The following is a 9,219-nucleotide window of genomic DNA, read 5'->3' as shown; positions in this document are numbered from 1 at the left end:
CCCCCATACACAGGTGCGTATGCCCCCCCCAATCTTCAATTTTTGTTTCCTATGACTTTGTCCCAGAAATCATCCGCTTCACATATTTCAAACGACCTTTCACATGTCAACAATAGAGTCCTTCTCGGCGGTCAAGAATACACGCCTGTGCAATGATGGCTTGATTGGGTCCTTGCTAACTTCAATAACTGCTTCCTGTAAATACTTCTGATTTTCTGAACAAGTCAGAATTGGTTCTTTTTTTCATGTTAAAAGCAATATAACGAGCAATAACATCATATAATTTACGTGTCAGGCGACATCTTAGAAGATTTTTAGTATTACCGCCCATTGTTTTCCAAATTTGGTTCTTAATCTATTTTACTGTGCCTTTTTCCATCTTTGTGCCTCACTAAAATTACCTTGCGAATATCATTAGTTAATTCCTTTTTTTTTTTTTTAACCATTTTAAAACAGTATTGAAAGAGGCCGTGCCTGCGATCTTTTATTTGTAAAGAGCCGGAACCTTGGTGTGCCTTCGGATTTATTGAAATATTGTAGAAAGATTAAATAATTGCTTAAGAATAAAATGTTTGATTGGTTGGAATATTATAGCAAGATTAAATGATTGCGTCAGAATAAAATTTTTGATTGGTTGAAATGTTATAGCAAGATTAAATGATTGCTTAAAAATAAAATTTTTGATTGGTTGAAATATTATAGCAAGATTAAATGATTGCTTAAGAATAAAATTTTTGATTGGTTGAAATATTATAGCAAGATTAAATGATTGCTTCAGAATAAAATTTTTGATTGGTTGAAATGTTATCGCAAGATTAAATGATCGCTTAAGAATAAAAATTTTGATTGGTTGAAATGTTATAGCAAGATTAAATGATTGCTTAAGAATAAAATTTTTGATTGGTTGAAATGTTGTAGCAAGATTAAATGATTGCTTAAGAATAAAATTTTTGATTTGTTGAAATGTTGTAGCAAGATTAAATGATTGCTTACAAATGATATTTTTGATTGGTTGAAATGTTGTAGCAAGATTAAATGATTGCTTAAGAATAAAATATTTGATTGGTTTAAATATTATAGCAAGATTAAATGATTGCTTAAAAATAAAATTTTTGATTGGTTTTAATATTATAGCAAGATTAAATGATTGCTTCAGAATAAAATTTTTGATTTGTTGAAATGTTATAGCAAGATTAAATGATTGCTTCAGAATAAAATTTTTGATTTGTTGAAATGTTATAGCAAGATTAAATGATTGCTTCAGAATAAAATTTTTGATTTGTTGAAATGTTATAGCAAGATTAAATGATTGCTTCAGAATAAAATTTTTGATTTGTTGAAATGTTATAGCAAGATTAAATGATTGCTTCAGAATAAAATTTTTGATTTGTTGAAATGTTATAGCAAGATTAAATGATTGCTTAAGAATAAAATTTTTGATTTGTTGAAATGTTATAGCAAGATTAAATGATTGCTTCAGAATAAAATTTTTGATTTGTTGAAATGTTATAGCAAGATTAAATGATTGCTTAAGAATAAAATTTTTGATTTGTTGAAATGTTATAGCAAGATTAAATGATTGCTTCAGAATAAAATTTTTGATTTGTTGAAATGTTATAGCAAGATTAAATGATTGCTTCAGAATAAAATTTTTGATTGGTTGAAATGTTATAGCAAGATTAAATGATTGCTTAAGAATAAAATTTTTGATTTGTTGAAATGTTATAGCAAGATTAAATGATTGCTTCAGAATAAAATTTTTGATTGGTTGAAATGTTATAGCAAGATTAAATGATTGCTTAAGAATAAAATTTTTGATTTGTTGAAATGTTATAGCAAGATTAAATGATTGCTTCAGAATAAAATTTTTGATTTGTTGAAATGTTATAGCAAGATTAAATGATTGCTTAAGAATAAAATTTTTGATTTGTTGAAATGTTATAGCAAGATTAAATGATTGCTTCAGAATAAAATTTTTGATTTGTTGAAATGTTATAGCAAGATTAAATGATTGCTTAAGAATAAAATATTTGATTGGTTGAAATATTATAGCAAGATTAAATGATCGCTTAAGAATAAAATTTTTGATTGGTTTAAATGTTATAGCAAGATTAAATGATTGCTTAAGAATAAAATTTTTGATTGGTTGAAATGTTATAGCAAGATTAAATGATTGCTTAAGAATAAAATTTTTGATTGGTTGAAATGTTATAGCAAGATTAAATGATTGCTTAAGAATAAAATTTTTGATTGGTTGAAATGTTATAGCAAGATTAAATGATTGCTTAAGAATAAAATTTTTGATTGGTTGAAATGTTATAGCAAGATTAAATGATTGCTTAAGAATAAAATTTTTGATTGGTTGAAATGTTGTAGCAAGATTAAATGATTGCGTAAGAATAAAATATTTGATTGGTTTAAATATTATAGCAAGATTAAATGATTGCTTTAGAATAAAATTTTTGATTGGTTGAAATATTATAGCAAGATTAAATGATCGCTTAAGAATAAAATTTTTGATTGGTTTAAATGTTATAGCAAGATTAAATGATTGCTTAAGAATAAAATTTTTGATTGGTTTAAATATTATAGCAAGATTAAATGATTGCTTAAGAATAAAATATTTGATTGGTTGAAATATTATAGCAAGATTAAATGATCGCTTAAGAATAAAATTTTTGATTGGTTTAAATGTTATAGCAAGATTAAATGATTGCTTAAGAATAAAATTTTTGATTGGTTGAAATGTTATAGCAAGATTAAATGATTGCTTAAATATAAAATTTTTGATTGGTTGAAATGTTATAGCAAGATTAAATGATTGCTTAAGAATAAAATTTTTGATTGGTTGAAATATTATAGCAAGATTAAATGATTGCTTAAGAATAAAATTTTTGATTGGTTGAAATATTATAGCAAGATTAAATGATTGCTTAAATATAAAATTTTTGATTGGTTGAAATGTTATAGCAAGATTAAATGATTGCTTAAGAATAAAATTTTTGATTGGTTGAAATATTATAGCAAGATTAAATGATTGCTTAAGAATAAAATTTTTGATTGGTTGAAATGTTATAGCAAGATTAAATGATTGCTTAAGAATAAAATTTTTGATTGGTTGAAATGTTATAGCAAGATTAAATGATTGCTTAAGAATAAAATTTTTGATTGGTTGAAATGTTATAGCAAGATTAAATGATTGCTTAAGAATAAAATTTTTGATTGGTTTAAATGTTATAGCAAGATTAAATGATTGCTTAAGAATAAAATTTTTGATTGGTTGAAATGTTGTAGCAAGATTAAATGATTGCGTAAGAATAAAATATTTGATTGGTTTAAATATTATAGCAAGATTAAATGATTGCTTTAGAATAAAATTTTTGATTGGTTGAAATATTATAGCAAGATTAAATGATCGCTTAAGAATAAAATTTTTGATTGGTTTAAATGTTATAGCAAGATTAAATGATTGCTTAAGAATAAAATTTTTGATTGGTTGAAATGTTATAGCAAGATTAAATGATTGCTTAAGAATAAAATATTTGATTGGTTGAAATATTATAGCAAGATTAAATGATCGCTTAAGAATAAAATTTTTGATTGGTTTAAATGTTATAGCAAGATTAAATGATTGCTTAAGAATAAAATTTTTGATTGGTTTAAATATTATAGCAAGATTAAATGATTGCTTAAATATAAAATTTTTGATTGGTTGAAATGTTATAGCAAGATTAAATGATTGCTTAAGAATAAAATTTTTGATTGGTTGAAATATTATAGCAAGATTAAATGATTGCTTAAGAATAAAATTTTTGATTGGTTGAAATGTTATAGCAAGATTAAATGATTGCTTAAGAATAAAATTTTTGATTGGTTGAAATATTATAGCAAGATTAAATGATTGCTTAAGAATAAAATTTTTGATTGGTTGAAATGTTGTAGCAAGATTAAATGATTGCTTAAGAATAAAAATTTTGATTGGTTGAAATGTTATAGCAAGATTAAATGATTGCTTAAAAATAAAATTTTTGATTGGTTGAAATATTATTGCAAGATTAAATGATTGCTTAAGAATAAAATTTTTGATTGGTTGAAATATTATAGCAAAATTAAATGATTGCTTAAGAATAAAAATTTTGATTGGTTGAAATATTATAGCAAGATTAAATGATTGCTTAAGAATAAAATTTTTGATTGGTTGAAATATTATAGCAAGATTAAATGATTGCTTAAGAATAAAATTTTTGATTGGTTGAAATGTTGTAGCAAGATTAAATGATTGCTTAAGAATAAAAATTTTGATTGGTTGAAATATTATAGCAAGATTAAATGATTGCTTAAGAATAAAAATTTTGATTGGTTGAAATGTTATAGCAAGATTAAATGATTGCTTAAGAATAAAATTTTTGATTGGTTTAAATATTATAGCAAGATTAAATGATTGCTTAAGAATAAAATTTTTGATTGGTTGAAATGTTGTAGCAAGATTAAATGATTGCTTAAGAATAAAATTTTTGATTGGTTGAAATGTTATAGCAAGATTAAATGATTGCTTAAGAATAACATTTTTGATTGGTTGAAATATTATAGCAAGATTAAATGATTGCTTAAGAATAAAATTTTTGATTGGTTGAAATGTTATAGCAAGATTAAATGATCGCTTAAGAATAAAATTTTTGATTGGTTGAAATATTATAGCAAGATTAAATGATTGCTTAAGAATAAAATTTTTGATTGGTTGAAATGTTATAGCAAGATTAAATGATTGCTTAAGAATAAAATTTTTGATTAGTTGAAATGTTATAGCAAGATTAAATGATTGCTTAAGAATAACATTTTTTATTGGTTGAAATGTTGTAGCAAGATTAAATGATTGCTTAAGAATAAAATTTTTGATTGGTTGAAATATTATAGCAAAATTTAATGATTGCTTAAGAATAAAATTTTTGATTGGTTGAAATGTTATAGCAAGATTAAATGATTTCTTAAGAATAACATTTTTGATTGGTTGAAATGTTTTAGCAAGATTAAATGATTGCTTAAGAATAACATTTTTTATTGGTTGAAATATTATAGCAAGATTAAATGATTGCTTCAGAATAAAATTTTTGATTGGTTGAAATGTTATAGCAAGATTAAATGATTGCTTAAGAATAAAATTTTTGATTAGCTTAAATGTTATAGCAAGATTAAATGATTGCTTAAGAATAACATTTTAGATTGGTTGAAATGTTGTAGCAAGATTAAATGATTGCTTAAGAATAAAATTTTTGATTGGTTGAAATATTATAGCAAAATTAAATGATTGCTTAAGAATAAAATTTTTGATTGGTTGAAATGTTATAGCAAGATTAAATGATTTCTTAAGAATAAAATTTTTGATTGGTTGAAATGTTATAGCAAGATTAAATGATTTCTTAAGAATAACATTTTTTATTGGTTGAAATGTTATAGCAAGATTAAATGATTTCTTAAGAATAACATTTTTGATTGGTTGAAATGTTTTAGCAAGATTAAATGATTGCTTAAGAATAACATTTTTTATTGGTTGAAATATTATAGCAAGATTAAATGATTTCTTAAGAATAAAATTTTTGATTGGTTGAAATGTTATAGCAAGATTAAATGATTGCTTAAGAAAAAAATTTTGTATTAGTTGAAATGTTGTAGCAAGATTAAATGATTGCTTAAGAATAAAATGTTTGATTAGTTAAAATGTTGTAGCAAGATTAAATGATTGCTTAAGAATAACATTTTTGATTGGTTGAAATGTTGTTACAAGATTAAATGATTGCTTAAAATGATATTTTTGATTGGTTGAAATGTTATAGCAAGATTAAATGATTGCTTAAGAATAAAATGTTTGATTGGTGAAAATGTTGTAGCAAGATTAAATGATTGCTTAAGAATAACATTTTTGATTGGTTGAAATGTTGTAGCAAAATTAAATGTTTGCTTTAGAATAAAATGTTTGATTGGTTAAAATGTTTTAGAAAGATTAAATGATTGCTTAAGAATAAAATTTTGGATTGGTTGAAATGTTGTAGCAAGATTAAATGATTTCTTAAAAATGAAATTTGACAATGTTTTTAATATGAATAATTTGATTTTTTTTGTTGATAAAAGTACATGTTTATATATTTGTATGAACATGGTTCACTCCTAAACTAATGTTTTATATATATATATATATATATATATATATATATATATATATATATATATATATATATATATATATATACTAGCAAAAATACCCGTCGTTGACTGGGTTCAAAAACAGCCTTCAGAAAATGGACTGTGATTGATGAAATATGATAGGTTATGAAAAGGATGGGTTTGTAAAGAGATAGGTTTTTATACTAAAAAAATTTTACCCTAAGCAAAATATCCTTAAAGTAAAGATAATTTTCGCAAAAATATATTTTTATATCAACTTTGTTTCCATTCGTAGCCAAGAGTCACCAACAAAATGATGTTTCCTTACCAAGAGAAAATGTTATATATATAATAATATAAATATACAAGAACTAAATGTTACTATAGTCAATAAAATTACTTTTATGGTAGAAAACTTCATTGGTTTGTATTTTTAAGGGGTTTGTAAAGAAATGTTTTAAATTCACGAACCGGTTTAAAAAAAATCAAAATGGCAGCGACTTTGAAATGGAGAGCCCCGTTTTCAATTTGAAAGATGGGCACCTAAGCATTCTGTGTTAATAATTTAAGAGAGTTCCGTCAACGTAAGGAATATTTATAAACATATTTTAATGTTTTCCGTTATTTTGTGCTTGGGGAATTTTCGATTATGGCATGTGTAGCTTATATAAAAATTCATTTAAGTAGTTATCGCCTCAAATTTCGTTTTAATTTCGGTTCGCTGAAATTATTTCAAGTAAAGGGCATTAAAATTATTTCAAGAGAAAAAACATGAACAGAACTTTTATCGACTATGGTAACATTTATTTCTTGTATATTTATTTTTTCGGGTAGTCGTTTGTTGGCTTTTCTGCTAAACACTCTTACTAAATAATATCGATTAAATATCGAAAAACAAAGAAACAAAAACAGTTTGGAAAATAATGAAGCTTTACTTACTTTAGTAAAATAATCCGAAACAGCAAAATGGGTTATTAGAAAAGTAAACACGTAATTACTTTAGTTTTTTAAAACAAATAATTGATATAAATATGAATAAGAAGAAAACGGCACCCTTTTCAAGAAGAACAGCTTCGTTTCAGTTTTACAGTATTGAACGCTGTAGTATTGCGCCGTCGGATTCAGGGTTGTACTATTGTAATGTAAAGAACACGCAGAAAGGGTTGGAATCAACTGTATTCATTCTATTATACTGACAAAAAAGCTTAGACAGATATATAAATAAAAATAAAAAGATTATGTAAATGTTTTTAAAAAGACACGTAATCACGTAAGCAGGATTTTTTCCTTCCTTTGACACGATAACAAGTAACGTTCTTATATTTTATTATTTATCTATTTATCTATTTTTTAAAGAGTGCCACTTGCAAGTGGAGAAGGAAAAAACAGAGTTATACAAAATTTGTGTCGAGAATTGTCTAAAGTTCCGACTTTTTCTTGCTTTCACTTTAATAAGAACCTGAATTTATGAGGTGAATTTATTCGACACAGTATGATTCAACTAAAAAAATAATAAAAGCTAACGTGAATTAAGATTAAAGTTAAAGTGTTATTGTGGACCCTCGCCCCTTTTAAAAAACCTTGTAAAACTTTGTGACATATTTACATTCTATGGAGGTCAGGTGCGAACGAACACCCAACAATTTTATTATACAATATTTCTTCAAATTAAAACATAATTATCAAAGCATATTTACGCAAATAGATCTGAAAAGTCTTTGTTAAAGTTTGTGCCATATTTTCCTGGAGTACAGGCGCGAACGGATACCCCACAATTTTATTATACCATCCCTAGTTAAGTTGAAACATACTTATCAAAGTATTCTTATGTACATCTATATCAAAATCCCTTGTAAACGTTTTTCTTCATTTTTTTATTTCCATACTTTGGGGACCAAGCGCGAACGCAGACCCCACAATTTTTAGGAACCACCGTTCTGCTAGATCAAACATACCCATTCCTGATCCTCGATGCATCTATCATTATCTGTAAGCAGTTTTGTAGAATAGTCAACCATATAGGAGCCTATTCGTGACCACACACACGCACCAGAAAGTATCCAGATTAGCACGGACGTAACGTGTCAATTGTCACGTGTTTCAGTTTGTGCAAGCATAGTTTGGAGTTGAATTCGAGATGCAGAGAAAGACGGATGAACTCAACGGGTCTCACTTCAGAACGGAGACACAGAAAATCACACAAGAGTCCATCGATCATTCCGCTTTTTTTTTTTACATAGGCGTCACCACGTATCAAGGCCGATCGGCCACTCAAGGATAAGGGTTAAAGAGTGTAGAGTAGTCAAAAGGACAATATAGTAATCAATAGTAATGGAAGTTCGGTAAATTTGTTACCTTAAGTGGAACGGCTCATTAGAAACTTGTTCACGTTGGACTTGAAGATAACCATATTACAGACAGCTGGAAAGCAGGAAAACGGAAGACAATTCCACGGGCGTGCAGTTCTAAGAAAGAAGCTTTGATCATGAAATCTATGTTTAGGTTTAGGCACAGATAAAGAGTGGGGAAAATTATAGATAATGTTTTCAGCTAGTCTAGTGTTTCTTGTGAAAGTTTGGCGAGGGGGGACCATAGATTGAAGCTCAGTCGAACACTTCCCATGAAAATAACGATGCATCAGAGACAAACTCGCAACATCTCTTCTGTGAGATAGAGGTTGCAGCGAAGAGAAAAGGACATCTCCCACCAGGCCACGAAATCTATTTTGAACCCTATCAAGGCAGGACAAGTCTTTTCTAGCAGCTCCTGCCCATATGTGGCAACAGTATTCCTTCCTTGGACGTATCTGGCTCTTATATAGATAGAGAATTGCATCAGCAGTGAGATATCTACTGGATGGCAACAGATTTTATGTAGTATTCCATTTAAGATCAGGAGTAAAGGTCAAGCCCAGAAGCTTGTAAAAACTTGAGGCCTCCCCAAGACGAGAGACATTCATTTTAATTGATGCCAGATGGGGATCAGAACGTTGATGATGTAAAGATAGAAGCTTGGTTTTAGATGCATTAAAAGTAACCAGCCACTCCTTTCCCCATTGTA

The sequence above is a fragment of the Euprymna scolopes genome, chromosome 33 (assembly GCF_053919585.1).
Source record: "Euprymna scolopes isolate OS-2025 chromosome 33, ASM5391958v1, whole genome shotgun sequence".
In the NCBI taxonomy this organism is placed as follows: Eukaryota; Metazoa; Mollusca; class Cephalopoda; order Sepiida; family Sepiolidae; genus Euprymna; species Euprymna scolopes.
The sequence above is the reverse complement of the archived record's forward strand: the minus strand, read 5'-3'. Positions refer to the sequence as shown.